We start from the raw sequence: 20,965 nt of genomic DNA on the forward strand, positions 1-20,965 counted from the left end.
ACTGGTGACTCTAAATTGACCGTAGGTGTGAATGTGAGTGTGAATGGTTGTCTGTGTCTATGTGTCAGCCCTGTGATGACCTGGCGACTTGTCCAGGGTGTACCCCGCCTTTCACCCGTAGTCAGCTGGGATAGGCTCCAGCTTGCCTGCGACCCTGTAGAACAGGATAAAGCGGCTAGAGATAATGAGATGAGATGTAAAACAATGTGCTGTTGCCGTGTTATCTGCCCCCCACTTCCGCCCCTCCTCCGCTCTTCCCAGGCGTTTTGCGCGCTCCCGTCTCTCAATGAAGCGCGCGCACGTCACTTTGATGTGAAAGAAAATGAAAGGCTGAAGCACGCGGAGATTCCCCGGTGCACTGAGACTCAGCGCTGGAACTGGAACCGGGACGCGCGGCGGAGTCACACAGGCTGGACGGGACTTGTAGCGATAAAGCCGCTGGTAGATTAGATAGCTGTGTGTATGTTATCGGTGCTTTGTTGCAGGGGAATTGTTTAAAAGGCGGCCCGCAGAAACGGCTGGTGTTTTTGACTCAGTGTGGCGGCGCGCGCGCCTTCCGGCCGCGACAAAGGTAACACCGGAGCGGACATTTCTGAAGGTAAGGGGATGCGCGCGCGCGCAGTGTGTGTGTGTGTGTGTGTTGAACCCATAGCCGGATTTGCCCAGCTTTCCTCTTTTAAAAATGAGGAACAGAAATATGCAAACGGAGGAAGAACCGGGAGGCTGGAAGTTTTCCTTAAAGCTGCTCTGGTTTGTGTCCGAGCGCTCAGAGGCGCCTGCATGGGTTCAGCTCCAGGCTCGGACTGCGAAACTCACCTCTGCTGCCTTTATTTCAAGGAAAGGAGGCTGTGAGGGGTTTGTTTTTAAATTAGTCCATTTTTAACGCTTTTTCGGAACCCGAACAGGCTGAAGAAGGCGTGCTGTGCCGACTCTGCGCTATCTTCAAGGTAACAACAAGGAGACATTGTATCTGTATTGTATCTGTTCAGCCGCGTGTGATGAATAATCGGCCTGGGGACTCGACCAGCCTGCTGTATCACTGTGGCACTGAGGAGACGAGCATCATCACTGACAGCCACTGACACTCAGCATGCTAAGCTAACACAGCCAGGCTGGAGGTTATAAAGCGGATTAGGCGGATTGTTTTTGTCCTCCAGAACATACGCAGGCAGGCAGGCAGGCTTTTTCTCCCCCCCAATAGCCTATAGATTAATAAGGACGACGTTTCATCAGAGCATTGTAATGACCTGTGTTTGATTTGCATGAATGCAGTGCTGTTCCTTTTCATGAGGCTCTGACGTGGATTAGAGTCGCAGTGGTGCATTTCTATTGAGTGTGAGGGACAGGAAGCTGCACATCTCCATCATTCAAAAGCAATACCAGATTAAGACTGCCAGAATGGCCTATTCCTGCCTACACTCCGAGAGAGAGAGACGGGGATGTGTTGGTGTTGTTGTTGTATCATTGTGGGGACCAAATGTCCCCACAGCAAGGATCTCATCTCATTATCTCTAGCCGCTTTATCCTGTTCTACAGGGTTGCAGGCAAGCTGGAGCCTATCCCAGCTGACTACGGGCGAAAGGCGGGGTACACCCTGGACAAGTCGCCAGGTCATCACAGGGCTGACACATAGACACAGACAACCATTCACACTCACATTCACACCTACGCTCAATTTAGAGTCACCAGTTAACCTAACCTGCATGTCTTTGGATTGTGGGGGAAACCGGAGCACCCGGAGGAAACCCACGCGGACACAGGGAGAACATGCAAACTCCACACAGAAAGGCCCTCGCCGACCACGGGGCTCGAACCCGGACCTTCTTGCTGTGAGGCGACAGCGCTAATCACTACACCACCGTGCCGCCCCCAGCAAGGATCTGACATTTCTAATCTTGTGGGGACATTTGGCCAGTATTCTGACCAAATTACTCTGTCTTCGCTTCAGCACATCCATAAATCCACACTCCTTCATATAGCTTAAAGCTTCGTAGGTAGATTTTCATTTTAAAACCTAAACAGGTAGTGTAGTCATTAGCACTGTCGCCTCACAGCAAGAAGGTTCGAGCCCAGAGGCCTTTCTGTGTAGAGTTTGCACGTTCTCCCCGTGTCTGTGTGGGTTTCCTCCACAGTCCAAAGACATGCAGGTTAGGTTAAAGTGCATATCACGGGTAAATTCAGGAGCAAGATCAGTGTAATCCTCCTGTTTTATATTAAACTTTGGTCAAACATCTGTCACATTTTGCATTTTGTGCAATTTTTTTTTACCTTGCGCAATACCAGAAAAATTCAGTTGAAATCAAGCCATTTGAGGCGCCTCTGAAAAAACTTGGCACTTGGATTTACTGGCAAACATTGATTTTTGTGAAGTCGCGTGCGGGACGCCTCCCTCTGAATCCTACGTCAGCGCTGGTTTGTTTATGAGAAAACGACCTGGTGGTTTTCTGTAAATTTCTTCAACGTTATGACATAATTATTAAAATGGTTAACAGATGTATCGTAGGAGGGTATAGCAACACCAATCTTGATGGGATTAGTGCTCATCGTTTCCCAAAAGACCGGACAATGAGAGAGAAATGGGAGCGCTTGGTCTACACAGGCTGTGCACTGAAACCGTGCAGAGCTCTCGCAGCCTGCTGGCGCTTCCGCAGGTGACGTCACGAATCTGGCTCCAGACTCCCTTGGGATTTTTCCAGACGCGTTTTGTTATTTTATTTTTTTCTGCTGTAGACAGATGGCCTTGTGCAAAATTACCCTTCTGGATGAGTGTGTAAAGGGACATACTTTCATATAAAAAAACACGAAATTGGTCCAGAATATGCACTTAAAGTGGTGGCTCTAAATTGACCGTAGGTGTGAATGTGAGTGTGAATGGTTGTTTGTCTGTGTCAGCGGGGTCCAGGGTGTACCCCACCTCTTGCCTGTAGTCAGCTGGGATAGGCTCCAGCTTGCCTGCGACCCTGTAGAACAGGATAAGCGGCTACAGATAATGGATGGATGGATAGTCTCAGGTAGACTATAAAGGGTGGCACAGTGATGTAGTGGTTAGCGCTGTCGCCTCACAGCAAGAAGGTCCTAGGTTCAAGCGAGGGCCTTTCTGTGCAGAGTTTGCATGTTCTCCCCATGTCTGCATGGGTTTCCTCCGGGTGCTCCGGTTTCCCCCACAGTCCAAAGACATGCAGGTTAGGTTAACTGGTGACTCTAAATTGAGCGTAGGTGTGAATGTGAGTGTGAATGGTTGTCTGTGTCTATGTGTCAGCCCTGTGATGACCTGGCGACTTGTCCAGGGTGTACCCCGCCTTTCGCCCGTAGTCAGCTGGGATAGGCTCCAGCTTGCCCGTGACCCTGTAGAACAGGATAAAGCGGCTACAGATAATGGATGGATGGAACCAAAAGAGCTGAAAAATCCATGTTAGATTTAGGTATAGGCATTAATTAGGTATAATGCTATTAGGTATATAGCATTAATTAGCTGCATTAATAATTATGTCAATGAAGGTGTGTTTGTGAGAGAGAGAGTGTGGGAGGGAGGGTTATGCATTGTTCAGCACTATCAGTAACACGAAAATACTTTTTTTTAAAACATATTTGCGAGAACACAAACAGATTGTGTGACCTATAGTACATATGCATGAACATCCTGCATGGAGCAACATCCATCCATCCATCCATCCATCCATCCATCCATCCATCCATCCATCCATCCATCCATTATCTCTAGCCGCTTATCTTGTCCTACAGGGTCGCAGGCAAGCTGGAGCCTATCCCAGCTGACTATGGGCGAGAGGCGGGGTACACCCTGGACAAGTCGCCAGGTCATCACAGGGCTGACACAGAGACAAACAACCATTCACACTCACATTCACACCTACGCTCAATTTAGAGCCACCAATGTCTTTGGACTGTGGGGGAAACCGGAGCACCCGGAGGAAACCCACGTAGACACGGGGAGAACATGCAAACTCCACACAGAAAGGCCCTCGCCGGCCGCTGGGCTCAAACCCAGGACCTTCTTGCTGTGAGGTGACAGCGCTAACCACTACACCACCGTGCCGCCCTCCTGAAGCAACATATATAATGTATTCTTGAGCTTTGCTGAAAACATATTTTTTAAAAAGACCACCTGTCTTAAGACTACCTGTCTTGATACACTAAATGCAATTCATTCCCGTCTGACCAAAAAAAATCTGACACTCCCATACAGATTGACAAAATTTCCAGACTGCCCATCTTTTTTTTTTTTTTTTGCAAAGTCACCCCAGCTGATTTTGGGGCTACACTGCTCATGGCCATCGCTTCGTGAACAACCTCGAGTCTTTCACTCAGTAATTATTCATGCGCATTTTGTGCTTGTGTGTGTTCGTGGAGCTGGGTTCTAAATGGAGACATGCACATGTAGCCTGTCTACACGTCAAGCATAAGGGCAGCTCCTGTGTGTACCATTTCAAGAGACTGATTCAGTTTAGAAGTTAGCTTCCAGTGTAGAGGTGAAGTTCAGCGAATAAATGCAATTCCATTCCAGTTCAGTACAATTAATTACCGTCTGACCAAAAAACATCTGACACTTCTTAAGAGAGATGTAGAGTGTATCCCATACAGATTGACTGACTCAATTTCCATTATACCCTTTAGGAAAAGGGCTTTGTCTTCAGTATAAACACACTCCAGGAAGTGCTGTCTTCTATCGGAAAGTATCGACTGAGTTTAAAATGCAGAACAAAAAACATTTGTTTAAAGGATACGTCAGAGAAGTGACACTTCCAGAGGTTTTAAGTCAGTTGTTATTATTAAGTTACTAGCACAGGTACAACCGACATACGTTGTGGCTTACTAATGTTCAACCCAAATTCACTTGTCTACAAGACCTACAATCAAGGATAAAGCGATGAAATGAAGTGTATATAGTAAGCATGGAATTTTTTTGTCCTGTTTGCACAAACGTATGGCAACATTATTTAATGGAGATTTATATATGTCCAAAAATCATATCCCATCCAGATAGTACATTAATCAGGAAGAGGTGAAGTCTGAACACAAGTCAGAATTGAAATCTCAGGAATTTTAGTCTACCAGGACGGAACCTGGAAAGCATCAGCAGGACTTTGGTGTGAACAGAAGCAAACACTTTGTTTGCTTTTCGGTGGCTGATTTAAAACATGATCAGAGTGAAAACAGAGAAAGCCAAATGTCAGCGAAGGAGAAGAACAAAAGAAATGTCTGAAACTTGGAACGGTTCAGAAATGAAAGAAGCGTTGGCCATTTTGTGCTGGGGTTTTCATCAGATTAATGGCACCATTTTAGCATGTAGTCAGTTATGAGAGGACGTCTAACTCAATTAACTTGGCTTAAAGCCGGCAATGTTCATTTAATGAAACCTTTTCACTAGAGTAGGTCATTTTGAAGAAAGATTTTGAACGTTTCCAGCTGAAAAATCCCACTCCGTCCAAAGCCACTGCTCCAGAACACATGAACGCGCACTGCCTGACTACCACTGGAGGATGAGTCCATGAGAGAGAGCTTTGGGGGGAGGAGCATAGCACATCACTGTCATATCCACCCACCTCATGTCTCATTCATATGTAAGAAAACACGTAATTAATGTAATCAGTGAACTTGGCTATAGTTAGTAGGGATCGACCGATATGTTTTTTTCAGGACCGATACCGATTATTATGGAATTGGGATGCCGATAACTGATATGTGCAACCGATAAATGTAAACATTATAATTCACATGAAATTAAACATGGCACACACTGATACAGACCTTCATATCCATGAAATGTATGTTTAATTGTAAAATTGAACATGAAATTTTGTGCAGGGAGATGCCAGCAGCATTTGTACAATAAAGTCAAACATTAGTTAGAATAAAATGAGAAATAAAATGATAATAAAATAAATATTCACCAATAAAAAAATAAATCACTCCCTACTATATTACAGCTCACCATTTTCAGTGGAAAATAAATGAAAATACACTCTGGATTCTGGATAGAGAAAGTGAGAACGGAGTGTTAAAAGCTCTGGTTAAAAGGAACGGCTGCTCCTTTAAGAATATATCGCTTTCCGAATCAGAAGCGCTAGCGAGGAGAATCACTTGCGCAAGAATTATAAATACTAGTGGAGTACATTACAGCGCAATGTGAAGTAGCATAAGAACATTTAAGAGTTTAATTGATGTATTTCGTTCATTACCGTTTATCCAAGCAAGTGTGCATCCACGACACAATTAATTACTGAGCCCACAACAAGCGTCCTGACAAACTCCCTACAGTATTACACAGCCTACTAGCACCATATCACACCTGGCTTGTTTAAATGTTCAAATAGCGCTTTATAAAGTTACCTAACATATACAAGTGCAATGCACTTTTTGAGCATGAGTCACGTCATGAAGTTTACTCATCACCATAACAAATAGCCAGTAGGCTTGCGCTAGCCTACACAACACAAACACTACATTTTATTTCGTCTTCCCTTGACCACCTCTCTGTATGGCTGTCATTCTACTGTTCGAGTAGAACTACTGACACATTCACAACGTTTCCAGACGGGGATTTAAAAATGATTGCAGTAGGGATGTCCCGATCCGATCACGTGATCGGAAATCGGGCCCGATCACATGGTTTCAGACTCGATCGGAATCGGGCATTGCCTCCCGATCAGAGATCGGATATATATCTATGTAATATATTCTCATTTTTAACACATCAATAGCTATGCGTTGGCACAGAGTGAGACCAGACCTCTTGTCTCAACACAGCAACATCAACGCGTGCGGCATGACATCACTTTGTAGCGGAGACGCTATTGGTTATTGGCTGCCTGTTGCCGGCAAAGTTGAACATGGAAGCAGTTCGAAGCGGAAAGCAAAGAATGAGATCTTTTTTTTTTTTTCGTTGGATGACAAAAGAAACGGGCTCAAACCTGAAAGGGTAGAAATGCTTGTTTTCATCAAGAAAAACGTTCATTTCTTTAATTGAAATTACTGTACACCACTGTGAGATGCGTTCTTAAAAGCAAATTACTGGCACTGTGGCACTTTATTTTTTTTTATTTGTTTACATTCCTGCCAGGTATTTTAAGGTTATTTTTTTAAATTTGTTATTTATTGTTCAAACTGCCTCACGTAAGTGCTCTGTTTGCTAACGGAGTTGTTGGATGTTAAAATAAGGTGTTAAATAAAAAATGAGGAACATCCTGGATCCGTTTCTTTCCTCGTCTTTATTTTTTATGGATTATAAGAAGTATCGGATCGGGACTCGGTATCGGCAGATACTCAAAATCAAATGATCAGTATCGGATCGGAGGGCAAAAAAACCTGATCGGGACATCCCTAGATTGCAGCCTACGTTATGCTGGGGACTGCTTACTATGGACAACATTACATGTAGTTTCAGCGAGACTAGTTGGTTGTAGGCTAATTCAAGTGCTTCCTTCCATAAGCTAAGTTTGCCTGGCTACACAGATGCAAATGGACAATTTTAACGAGTAGTAGATGAAGAATGTAAACATATAACAGTGTTGTGCTTTTGCAACTTGTGTGTTTGTGACTTATTGCAGCAAAAGCAGCGTGTCCTTACCTTGAAGTGGGATCTGTTTCTGCCCGAGTGCCCATACGGCCGCCTTGAAACAGTTCACAGCGTTTAGCTACACGTGTCGATTGGCTGCATCTCTTGTGCCAAACAAATCAGATGTTGTGATGGGCGGGACCGTGTTCTTGAACTCAGAGAGGCGAGTGCAGGAAAGGACGTGCAGTGACAGTTGCGTTAGGAATGAAATGGCTGCAAAAAGGCATGTTATCGGCATATTGGTGGAAATTATGGCCGATACCGATAACCCTAAAAAGGCAGAATATTGGCATGATATATCGGCCAGGCCGATTATCGGTCGACCCCTAATAATTAGTACTCATAGCTGTTGACTAGTTTGAACAATATGTCTGCAATATATCTGCCTAGCCTTGTGAAAGACTCTGGTTATGTGCAATGAGTGCACAGACGGAGGGTACACAGGTACGTAGGCCATCCAATTATTTCATTCGGACTGAATAATGATTGAATGGATGACAGGTTTTTTTTTTAATTGTCAGAGCATTTGATTTATTAATTGCTACTGGGATGCAGAAAGAATTTCCAGTAATATGACAAAAATACTTCTCAAAATTCACCTACCCTAGCTTTAAGATGAGAAGAATGTTGATTTTTAAGAAAAGAAAAACATCTATTCTACCAGATCACTTGACTGTGATACATGTCACACTCTGTATATCTGTGGTAAGAGTATTAAGTTGCCTTTTGAAGGCAGCAGATCTGCAAAGGTTCTAGTGCTTCACCAAACCCACTGTCTGTCCAGACATGCGTTCACATTCAGTAGGCTTTTGAAGTCGACTGGGCATCTGTTCTGTTCTGAAAGATTTCATCTTCAGGGTGAAGGCCCATTCCTTATAGACCCCTTCGCATGTTTGTAAACAAACCGACAGTTGCCAGGATGCGCGCGCAGCCTGGACTCAGAAACAATGGCGCTGCCCATAGACCGGCATTATGAGCTGTTAGATTATGCCAAACAATTGTCGTTACAAGATTAAGAATGCTACATAAATAAGTTAACTCTAACAAGTGGACATCGCCTACCGGATCTGCATTTAATTAAAGAGTGGACGGACGATGTTAGTAAGTTCCCTGGTATACAATGGCCAGATATATACTCGTACCTTATTGACCAGACTTCAGTGTACACCCACGAAAAACTTCGTGCCTACAAGTCTTTAGACGCGTATGATTGTTATGTGCGGGCATGTACAACTTGATTAACAATGGGACATTCATATTCATTTTGTTTTAATCAAATTATGCCAGTGATGTGATGGCAATGTGGCTTTAGCTACAACAGCAAATCCCAACTCTAAACAGCAATGTGCAGGAGGTGATGGCATGAAAGGAATGATAGTGTAAAGAGTGCAGCTAAGAGAAATCAGAGCTGCGTAAAAAGCGAGAGGCAGAGAGCAGAAATGAAACTGAACGGGGCGGGAGCTAGGTTAGAGCAGTCAGCGTAAGTTGGCATTTAGAGTGAGGGCACACAATTTTACCTTTCCATCCTTGCTTTAAAATTGTGATTTTCGGCATACACAAATAATGATGGCACAAAATCTGGACTGCTTGAGTGAAGCGAGACCTCTCCTACAAACAAAACTGCATGCAAAGCTAAGTTAACATGCTAACAATATTCATTACATTGTGTAACTATGACCCAGCTAATCAGACAAACGTTACCAAAGTATTTTGCTACATCAATAAACGAAAACTAGAAAGAATAAAAAAGAAAGATTTAATAAATAGCCTGATCTTACCTGTGATGAAGTGGGCGCTGCAAACCCGCGCATTTTTGATAGTGCTTTCATCCCAGTCTACACGTTTGATGGCTTGTAGCCATAGACGTCGGCGATTTTTTTGGAATGGGTGAGATCCTGCTGGAATTCTGTACATTTTAACCCCATCACTGCTACGATTCTGACACCTGACAACACAACAACTAGGCATCGTTGAGTCTTTTTTGAGTCCAGGCTGCGCGCGCAATTTCCGCTTACGTATGAATGACGTTTACTGCGAAGGGGTCTATAGCCGTATCTCACATCTTGGCATGCCATGTGTATACAGTACACATTGTTTTGTGTGTAAATCGTGCGTAAAAACGTAGCAGCACTCAACATAATGGCGAGGGCAGAATTCGCTAAAGAATATGACCAGATTACACTTTAATAGGAATTTGTTCTCGATTCTAAGGTTCTTGGCTGCAGAAGTAGAACCCAGTGTGTTCTTCTGCTGTTGCATGCTGAGATGCTTTTCTGCTCACCACGGTTGTAAACAGTGATTATATGAGTTACTATATCCTTCCTGGCAGCTTGAACCAATCTGGCCATTTTCCTCTGACCTCTCTTATCAACAAGGCGTTTGTTTCCACCCACAGCATTCAATTTTTTTTGTTTGTTTGTTTTTTGCACCATTCTGTGTAAACTGTAGAGACTGTTGTGCGTGAAAACCCCAGGAGATCAGCAGTTTCTGAAATACTCAAACCAGTCCATCTGGCTCAAACCCACACCCATGCCACAGTGAAAGTCAGAGAGATCACAATTTTCCCCATTCTGATGTTTGAAGTGAACATTAACTGAAGCTCTTGATTTGTATCTGCACGAATTTCTGCATTGTGCTGCTGTCGAGGGATCGGCTCATTTAGATAACGGCGTAAAACAGCAGGTGTACCTAATAAAGTGGCCGGCGCGTGTATATTTGTTGCGACATTTAATTTGTTTAAAGATGTTGAACCATTTGCTGAATCTCCACACCACATGTAAGCTTTGAATTATTATACACAGAGGCAACATATGCTGACTATGCAGAGGTCAGTGTTGCCTTATCCCTGCACTGAAACACATTTAGCGTTGATTGATGGAGCTGTTTGCAGGCTTGACAGTAAAACTAGAGCAGGATAGCATAAGCAGGATAAATGCTCTTACTTAAACACAAATGCAGACTATTCAGTAGGTGAATGCACAGCTTCAAATTAGCAACGTGCTATTAGTGTTGCTGACTTCACCGATAATGTCTGAGCAGTGATGTGGGTGGCTCCCCCCGAGAAAGACATCCTGGTAGATCAGGTCAGTGACTACGTTTACATGCACATCCAAATCGAGCTGCTGTCGGTAATCGAGCTGAAGGTCCCAGCAGGGTGCCAGAGAAATCCAATCCGACATGCACACAATGAAATCGAGCTATTGTGTGAGGTACAGTGTGCACCCGAGCCACAGGTGGCGCTACACGCCCCATCGTGTTGGTACACTTCCGGTTGTCGTCATGAAGAAGAGCTATTCAAGAGTGTAAACAAAGTTATCAGTTCCGTGTTCTCCATTGCGCGTTTTTCTCCCGTCCATGAATTTTAATATATTCAACTCCTTAAGCTGAATGAGCATGAACTCTGTCTCCTCACTGCTCCAGAAGTGCACGTTTCTGCTTGCCTGTGGCAGTGGGGGCGTGGTCAAGCGCCGGTCTGTGACAGGAGGGTGGAGCCAGGGAAGGTGAGTGGCAGAACGACGGTACACCTGATGGTAATTAACCTGTGTTTGTATGTCTTCCCAGTAACCGCGCCCTATTTAAGGAGGCAGAGGGGAGAGCTCATCCCGGGACTAGAACACAGCGCGCGCGCGTGTGTGTGTGTGTGTGCGCGCTTCTTTCAAGAATAAAAGTAGGCTGTTAAACTGAAAAGTCTGACAATAAAAAGCCTATTAGTACCAGAAGCTTTGTCCTGCCGTCCTCTGTGCTCCACCCACACTTCAGAGAGCTCTACATCGCCGTTTTCTCTTCTTCGTTTGTTCCTCCTGACCTCTTCTGCTGCTCGCTACTACTGTTGTCATGCCGACCGAGGCTGTTGTGTTTCCCGCTTGTGGTCTCGTCACTCGTCACTTCCGGAAGTAGCTCGACAACTAGCTCGATAGGGTTTACATGCACAAAGTAGCTCGGCAGAAATCGCATAAACTAGGTCGTGTAGCTCGATTCCGAGAAATCAAGTTCGGTTCAATTTCAGCCGAATTAAGGTATATACATGGCATTTTGAACTTCGATTTCAGTCGAGCAACGGCAGAAATTCGATTCTCTCTATGTGCATGTAAACGTAGTGACTGTGTCCACCTTGTACAAGATAAAGGACTCAATCTGTAAAATGTTAAATGAGAGGCTAATTGATGGAAATCTCTCCGCGGAGTGCATTAGCGTCCATCTTGGTCAGCAGGATATGTCTATTTTTACTTGACGGACAGTGAACTCTGCATACTGTACATGAGTGCCTGCTTTTGCATCAGCGATCCACGTTTGTCTGTAATTAGATCTCCTTGTACAATCTACGAAGGATTTCATCCTTGTCTGTAATTAGACATCCGTGCACGATGTAAAAAGACAACCATGTGCCTTTTGCTGTCTAATTGAATGTTGTCCTGGATTTCTGAGGACATCAGAGATGGCTGACTCGCTGTTACTGTTATAGACGTTCATCCGTCTGTCTGAGGCTACCTCTGTTCTTTGCTCCCACGTCCAGGTTGGAGTCCCGTGCGTGGGTGTTGCTAGGTGTGGCTTAGCTGGATGAATAACTGCTCATTTATTTCCTTTTAGGAGTACAGTTCAGGGTTAGGTTTAGGCAGGATCAGCATCTTTGTCTCTGAAGTTAGGCAGGGTGCAGTATGCCAAATATATGAATGAGCAAATATTGATTTATTTGGCTCAACCAACCTTCTCATATGTGTATGGATTTCCCCTGGGTTCTCCAGTTTCCTCCCACCTTCCAAGAACATGCTATTAGCTACGATTGGATTAACTACTACAAATCGGTCTGAGTGAGTGTGTGTGTGTGTGTGTGTGTGTGTGTGTGTGTGTCATCCAGGGAGTATTCCACCTCATGCCCAGTTTCCCCATTCATTTATACTCGAGAAAGTTCTACATAGAGTATATTACATTACATGACTAAAATTGATATTTACATACATATTTGTACACACTAAACTAATCGTTATATGAGTTCTGGATTATATGTACTGTATCCAGCACTCGTCAAAAGTTTGTACACCCCTACTCATTCATAGGTTTTTCTGTATTTTGACTATGTTCTACATTGTACAACACTACTGAAGACATCAAAACTATGAAATAACATCTGGAACATGTATGGAATTATGTGGTAAACAAAAAAGTTTACAAAACCTAAATATGTTTCATATTTTAGATTCTTCAGCGTAGCCAGCGTTTCCCTTGATGACGCTTTACACACTACCGGCATTATCTTAACCAGCTTCATGAGGGAGTCACCTGGATTGCTTTTCAATTAACAGGTGCCTCGTCAGAAGTTAATTAGCGCAATTTCTTGCCTTCTTAATGTGTTTGAGATGAAACGGTAAATAGTAAATAATAACAATATAGTAAATAGCCCTATTCCACAACTGTAGTAATAATGTCAAGAATCGCTCAACTAAGTGAAGAGAAACAACATCCGTCATTACTTTAAGACATGAATTGACTATTAATTAATAAAAATGAAGAAAAAAAAATACCGAATTAGATGGTGTGTCCAAACGTTTGACTGGAACTGTGTGTGTGGCACTGAAAAATCACTTTCTGCTATTGGAGTCAGAATATTTTTTGGTAAACTGCCAAAGTATGCCAGAGATTTTGTGCAGATGCTGTGGAAATGTGATGGCTGTGTGCCTAGTCCTGAAGTCTGTCAAGTTTTGCCAACAAAACAGAAAACAGTTTGATGTCATGTGACCTTTTTTTTTTTGTGTGTGTGTGTGTGTATGTGATTATGTTGTGGCACTGCAATGTTTTATTGTAGCAGCTCAATTTAGGTTTGAGATTTAATTTGTTATACAAAAATTATTTTGGGTGGCACCATGGTGCAACTTCTCAGCATCCAGGGTCCCTGATTTAAATCTGATCTTTGGCTACTGTCTGTGTCTGCTGCAAAACCCTGGGTCCAGGCATTCCTATGGACATCAGTTAGACACGTGTCACCTACCTAAACATTCTTTCGGACCAGGTTCACCCCTTCGTGGCGATGGTGTTCCCCGATGGCAGTGGCCTTTTTCAGCCCTGCAGCACTGCACACATTGTTCAGGAATGGTTCGAGGAACATGACGAAGAGTTCAAGGTGTTGCCATGGCTTCCAAATTCCCCCGATCTCAATCCGATCGAGCATCTGCGGGATGCGCAAGTCTGGACAAGAAGTCCGATCAGCGGCGGCTTCACCTCGCAGCTTTTAGGACTTAAAGGATTTGGTCATAATGTTTTGGCTCATCAGTATATGTCTGTTCATTCCTAATATAAAACTTTGAGTCGTTCTGTCTCATAATGATTCATTTTCTAAAATAGCTTATTGCTTCATATATGACTGTGTGCAGTCTGCAATCCCAATATTACATTTCCCAACAAATTGATGATTCATGTCCTGGTTAAGTTCCAGTGTGTGTGTGTGTGTGTGTGTGACTAGCTGTTTGAATGCAGGTGTGTCTGGTCAGCTCTTTTCTGCTCTCTTTTGTGCTCAGTGTCTCATTTAAACGCTTGAAAGATATGACCATTATCTCATGGTAATGGTGGTGTTATTCCATTTGTTGAAATTAGTAGGAGAACCACTCCAGTATGAAGTATTAATTATTTTTAATGAATTCCGCTTTTTAACCCCCTCGGCGCGTGCACACACGCACGCACCTGTTGAAATGAGTGTGATTACAGGGACAGTGGGACAGACAGGGCGTGGTTGCCGTTTCTTTCTTTCTCCCTGCAGTACCGTCTGTCTTTCCCTGTCTTTTGCTCTCTGTCTCCTAAGACATTCAGGTTTGCTCAGAGCTGCGGCCAGACAGCAAGCCAAGCCCTCGCTCATTCTGCCCCGTCACTAAAATCCAGAGTGTGTCATTGCGTTTGTTGCTATAAACCCAGTTCAGTTTACTGAGTTCAGTTCAGACGCAGCCTGTGCTATAACGCTACCCATCCTTTGACTTAATTGATGGGGTAAATGCAGAAGGAAATGCAGTTGAAGGAAATGTAATTGTAATATAAGCTCTCCTGTTGTATCCAGGTTTTCCCATGTTTAATCTGCCATTTTCATGATATCTGATAAAACAAAATGCAATTTGTGTCTTGTTGAGGCGAAGCAAAATATTTATTTATGACAAGTCTGAATCGGTATTAACTGTACAGTCAGCAGACAGAGCTACTGTTAGCAAATAAGTGTGCGTTTATTGCAACGATGTCTGCCTCAATCCATTCAAACATTCTCATCCCATTCTCATTATCTGTAGCCGCTTTATCCTGTTCTACAGGGTCGCAGGCAAGCTGGAGCCTATCCCACTGACTACGGGCGAAAGGCGGGGTACACCCTGGACAAGTCGCCAGGTCATCATAGGGCTGACACATAGACACAGGCTACATCCACACGACAACGGCAACGAGATGTTATTTAAAAAAATATCGCGTCCACATGGGCAACGATCAGTAAAATATCAGGTCCATATGGCAACGCAACGCTTGCTGAAAACGATGCAATACACATGCCACACCTCTAGGGGCGCTGTAAGATGGTCCCTTCGGAGACACCAGAACAATGGAAGAAGTAAGGACTCATGCACATAAACTATTATGCGCGAGACTTCATATTGGCCACAAAGTCAGAAAAATCTGTTCGTAAAATTACATTATAATGACCAAATACAATGAAAAGTATTTTTCCAGTCTCACCTGTGAAAGGTAATCCCATGTGATCTCGTTTGGATGGCAAACCTGTTGGTACAGTTAAACGCAGCACATGAATGAGGCATCTTTATTCTCCACTTTGACCCATCCAATATGGCGGCGAGGATGACGTGTGATTCTACGCGGAAGGCGGCGTCTTTAATGGTCCGGAATAAATTGAATGCTACACGTTGATGGATTAATTTGTTCTTCTACGCCCTTTTTGAGGAATGTATTGTAGGACTTAAACCAACATCTGAAGAGGTGAGATCGCTCCTTTTTTTCCCTATTTTTGCTGGCGGGATTGACTCTGCCCTAAGGGCTATTCTCTCTCTCTCTCTCTCACTTTGCACCATTACACAATAAATATTCACAGTGAAAATATTTTGTAAGTGCGTTTCATGAACCAAGTTATAGGATTTGTTGACAACTCGCATCGAGTTCGTTACACTTCTACCCGGCGTGAAGCACTCACAGTCATGTGGTTCTGACGTCATCATAAACAAATCCGTTCTACTCATCCAGACGACTTCGCAACGGCAACGTTGCCAGATCTTTCCACTCTGGAACCCGTTCTCAAAAGATTGCGTTTTGGGGCACCCAAAACGCCGGTGCCGTGTGGACGCCAGGCCTAAACGATAAACAATTGTATCGGATTCACCTGAATCCATTGCCGTGTGGACAGGGCCACAGACAACCATTCACACTCACATTCACACCTACGGTCAATTTAGAGTCACCAGTTAACCTAACCTGCATGTCTTTGGACTGTGGGGGAAACCGGAGCACCCGGAGGAAACCCACGCGGACACGGGGAGAACATGCAAACTCCACACAGAAGGCCCTTTCCGGCCACGGGGCTCGAACCCGGACCTTCTTGCTGTGAGGTGACAGCGCTAACCACTACACCACCGTGCCGCCCCCATTCAAACATTTAAAACATTAATTTCACAGACGCTATGGTGGGTATACACTGTGCGGGTTGGCGCTGTCCCAGGTGAAAGAAGACCAACATGGTGATTATTTTTGGCCGTGGCTTCAATATAGGGGTCCTACACCACACTGTCAGAGAGGTTCAAACATGGCTGCTTTTACAGTCTTGTGACTACAGAGAGCCAGGGATAAAATCCTGACAGTGTCAGAAATGAAGGATGATGATCTCTCAGCATAACTGCTACCAACCAACCAATAGGAACTATGCACTGATCAATGGCACCAAACCAGCAAGGGCTCGATTGTTGCTTTGCTTTGTTGTTTACCACTATAACGGTGCAGATATATGACGCATTCTAATGACCTTTTATTCTTGTACATTGACTTGCATCGCAGATGGTTCAGTAGATGTTGTCATTTTACAGTTCTACATACATCAAACTAGACGTCATACCCAAGTTTATTAGATCCATGTCACATGATGTGGCTTGCGGTAAACCTACGGTATAAGATTGCTAAAAGCTCATGGTCTGTGGGTGCGGTTACACTTTTTAGAGTCCATGTTACAAACTCCTTTTAGAGGAAAGTAGCTAATGCATGCACAGAAAGTTGTCATAGTGTGATCCATGGTTTCATCATGATCATTTGCATATAGAGATCTTGCAGTCACGTGACCGGAAAGTACACAACCGCCATCTTGTCGGTAAAAAACACCACTGAATACTGCTGCACTCGTGTACAGAATGGATCAATTTCAACCGACAGACTACACGGCTCATTTTTCTAATGAACAGATAACTAGATATATGTCTAAAATAAATGATCTACAGATTTGTGACCCTTATGGCTTACCGGACGGAGTTTTCACGACCGGATTTTGAACTGCCAGCGGAATACCCGGACGTGTACAATTACCTCATTAACTTTCCCTCGCTGTTCAGTGGTGAAGCACTGCATGCTTATAAATCTCTGGACAGTTATCTTTACAGAAATTCAGGATTTGTCAGCGACTCAGATGTGGCATCTTGTAAACAAGAATCCTCATTGGATGGGTAAGTCACTTAAGTATTGAGTATAGCACTGACCAGCCGATTATAGACTAGAATAGAATAAGGTAATTCCAGCTGTAATTCCAAATCGTCCGTCTTGTTTACATGGATCTGGCGTTGGAGAGGTAGAGGCTTAGCAGTGGAGGTTTGAGTGGCTGTTTTCTGAGCTTAGTCAACAGGCCGGCTCTGCAGCCTCGCTTTTGCTTCCGCTCCCGGCGCCGCCTCCTTCGCTTTGCTTCCGATAACAATCCATGGAGACCCCGCTGGTCTCGCTATCTCGTCCGGAATGTTGTGCATGCGATGGAAATCGCTACAAACCGTCATTTTCTGCTGGAAACCAATGTCCAGTAAGTCCATACGGTTGTAGTGGATATTGAAGTCCGGTACAGACGAACAACACGCAAAAATACACACAAAAAGCATAAACGTGCACAGGTAGGGAGAGCTTGTAGCCGCAGCCGTTGTAGTAGAATTGTATATAGTAGGTTTTTCCAAAAGAAAAGGTAGAAGCAGAAGTAGAAGGTGGAAATATGGCGTTTGACCGATAAGATGGCGTCTGTCACAATCTGGATCGGCTGTGACGTCACATGCAAGTGCTCCATTGAATTGTAAATTAAGGTATATGCAGAAGGAAGATGTTCTGAAGACATTTAGAATAGAGGATAATATGATAGAGTTGTATCTGAATAGACAATAATAAATTGCAATTTTGTGTTATAGAAAAAAATTCCTCTTTGATCATGGCACCACAAATGAACCTTATTACACAGTTACAAAGCACTATACCTGCTATCAAGAAGAAACAGTGACAGTGAGATGAAATGAACATGATGGAAATGGTTAGGGATGTACTAACTCACTTTTATTGCTGTAAATGTTGCCAAGAAGAGCATTTAAATGAAGAACAAAGAAGATTGCTGGATGAGACGAACAATGGTGATCAGTGACTGGCCGTTGGGAGCAATGATGTTGAATAAGAGGCCGTTGGGAGCAATGATGTTGGATAAGAGGCCATTGGGAGCAATGATGTTGGGTGACTGGGCGTTGGGAGCAATGATGTTGGGTGACTGGGCGTCGGGAACAGTGGTGATGGTGACTGGGCGTCGGGAACAGTGGTGATGGTGGCTGGGCGTCAGGAACAGTGGTGATGGTGGCTGGGCGTCGGGAACAGTGGTGATGGTGGCTGGGCGTCGGGAACAGTGGTGATGGTGGCTGGGCGTCGGGAACAGTGGTGATGGTGGCTGGGCGTCGGGAACAGTGGTGATGGTGGCTGGGCGTCGGGAACAGTGGTGATGGTGGCTGGGCGTCGGGAACAGTGGTGATGGTGGCTGGGCGTCGGGAACAGTGGTGATGGTGGCTGGGCGTCGGGAACAGTGGTGATGGTGGCTGGGCGTCGGGAACAGTGGTGATGGTGGCTGGGCGTCGGGAACAGTGGTGATGGTGGCTGGGCGTCGGGAACAGTGGTGATGGTGGCTGGACGTCGGGAACAGTGGTGATGGTGGCTGGGCGTCGGGAACAGTGGTGATGGTGGCTGGGCGTCGGGAACAGTGGTGATGGTGGCTGGGCGTCGGGAACAGTGGTGATGCCGATCATTTTGGCTTTCTGCACTGGGGGTGAGTCGACTCTCAACTCTTATAACCAGAAACTGTGGAGTGTAGGACACATACTAACATCTGCTTAAAAAATTGTTAAATTTGTCTCTAGGCTCTTTTTTTAAACAATCACTAAAGATTTTTTAAAAGTCATCAAATTTAGTGACAAAGTTGGCAATACTGGTTACGTTAGTCTAGTTAGGGTGGCCCGGTGGTGTAATGGTTTGCACTGTCGCCTCACAGCAAGAAGGTTCTGGGTTCGAGTCCAGCGGCTGGTAGGGGCCTTTCTGTGTGGAGTTTGCATGTTCTCCCCGTGTATGTGTGGGTTTCCTCCGGGTGCTCCGGTTTCCCCCACAGTTCAAAGACATGCAGTTAGGTTAACATGGGGCGGCCTTGGGCTGAAGTGCCCTTGAGCGAGGCACCGAACCCCTAAATGCTCCCCGGGCGCTGTAGTGTGGCTGCCTACTGCTCTGGGTGTGCGTGCGTGTGTGTTCACTGCTTCAGATGGGTTAGGCTACATCCACACGACAACGGCAACGAGATGTTATTAAAAAAAATATCACGTCCACATGGGCAACGATCAGTAAAATATCAGGTACATATGGCAACACAACGCTTGCTGAAAACGATGCAATACACATACCACACCTCTAGGGGCGCTGTAAGACGGTCCCTTCGGAGACACCAGAACAATAGAAGTAGTAAGGACGCATGCACATAAACTATTATGCGCGAGACTTCATATTAGCCACAAAGTCAGAAAAATCTGTTCGTAAAATTACGTTATAATGACCAAATACAATGAAAAGTATTTTTCCAGTCTCACCTGTGAAAGGTAATCCCATGCGATCTCGTTTGGACGGCAAACCTGTTGGTACAGTTAAATGCAGCACATGAATGAGGCATCTTTATTCTCCGCTTTGACCCATCCAATATGGCGGCGAGCATGACGTATGATTCTACGCGGAAGGCGGCGTCTTTAATGGTCCGGAATAAACTGAATGCTACACGTTGATGGATTAATTTGTTCTTCTACGCCCTTTTTGAGGAATGTATTGTAGGACTTAAACCAACATCTGAAGAGGTGAGATCGCTCCTTTTTTTCCCCTATTTTTGCTGGCGGGATTGACTCTGCCCTAAGAGCTATTCTCTCTCTCTCTCTCTCTCACTTTGCACCATTACACAATAAATATTCACAGTGAAAATATTTTGCAAGCGCGTTTCATGAACCAAGTTATAGGATTCAGGGTTCTCGCCAGCGCTTTATATGGTTGCGGCCCGCTACGCTAAAATTTCAGACCGCAACGGTAATTTCCCCCCGCTACGCTAAATTTTTAATATAGCGTAACGGTTGTTTTCAGTTGTTCATCACCATCGCCAAAAGTTTTTTTTTTTCCTGCGCACTTGAGCAGTTTTCAAGGTGTCAAAATCAGCCTACGTTTGTTAGGAAACCCATGCCTGGAAATCAGTTCCGAGAGAGAGAGAGAGAGAGAGAGATCCTGGCGATAACTTTCTCTTGAACTGGACTTCGGTGAATGACAATGGATGACGGACCCCCTCGCAAAAAAAGAGACATTCGCTCTTTCTTCACAGTTAGAAATGTAAGTGCACCACTTCTACAGGTTTTCCATCACGCTTGAAAACTTAACCCAAAGCCCTTTGATGAATGAAAACGTCTACTTTGTAAGCAGGTTTAGCAATATGACAGGGCGCACGTATCGGATGATTAGCGCTAATTTACTGGATCCCACTGTGGCTAACATTAACACACTGGTAATCTGCCTGCATGCCATCCATCGTTATATTTCTATAAGGAGACAGGCACAAGAGAGGTTGGAGGAGATGAAGGAAAGGACATAGGAGGCAGAGGAAAGGAGGTAGCAGATAAACGGGCAGAGGATGGAGGGAATGGCTAGGAGGAGATTAAATGTCATTTAATAGTTTTAGATTATATATTAATTATTTATTAAGGGGGCTGGGTGTATGTTATGCCTGAATGAAAATGCAATTTGTTTTTTTTTTATTTTTATGTGCTCAGGCATTTCTTAATTTCTTAATACAATAAAACATTCATTATCTCTTTGGTTGTGTCTGAGTTTACATATCTTTTGACAACACCCTTTGTA

The 20,965-nt window shown here is 44.3% G+C and overlaps 1 protein-coding gene across 2 annotated transcripts in view; it reads left to right on the forward strand.

The window, feature by feature from the left end:
* Positions 1 to 290: 290 nt before the first annotated feature.
* Positions 291 to 20,965, forward strand: part of myo9ab (myosin IXAb) — a 228,478-nt gene continuing 207,803 nt past the window's right edge. Inside the window, exon 1 of one of the 2 annotated variants that reach the window (XM_060914594.1) lies at positions 291 to 598. The gene's annotated coding sequence lies outside the window, so the exon portion shown is untranslated. Of the gene's footprint in view, positions 599 to 887; positions 948 to 20,965 lie in introns of those variants that run through there. The other variant, XM_060914596.1, reaches the window with a different exon arrangement.

The sequence above is a fragment of the Neoarius graeffei genome, chromosome 2 (genome assembly GCF_027579695.1).
Source record: "Neoarius graeffei isolate fNeoGra1 chromosome 2, fNeoGra1.pri, whole genome shotgun sequence".
NCBI classification, from domain to species: domain Eukaryota; kingdom Metazoa; phylum Chordata; class Actinopteri; order Siluriformes; family Ariidae; genus Neoarius; species Neoarius graeffei.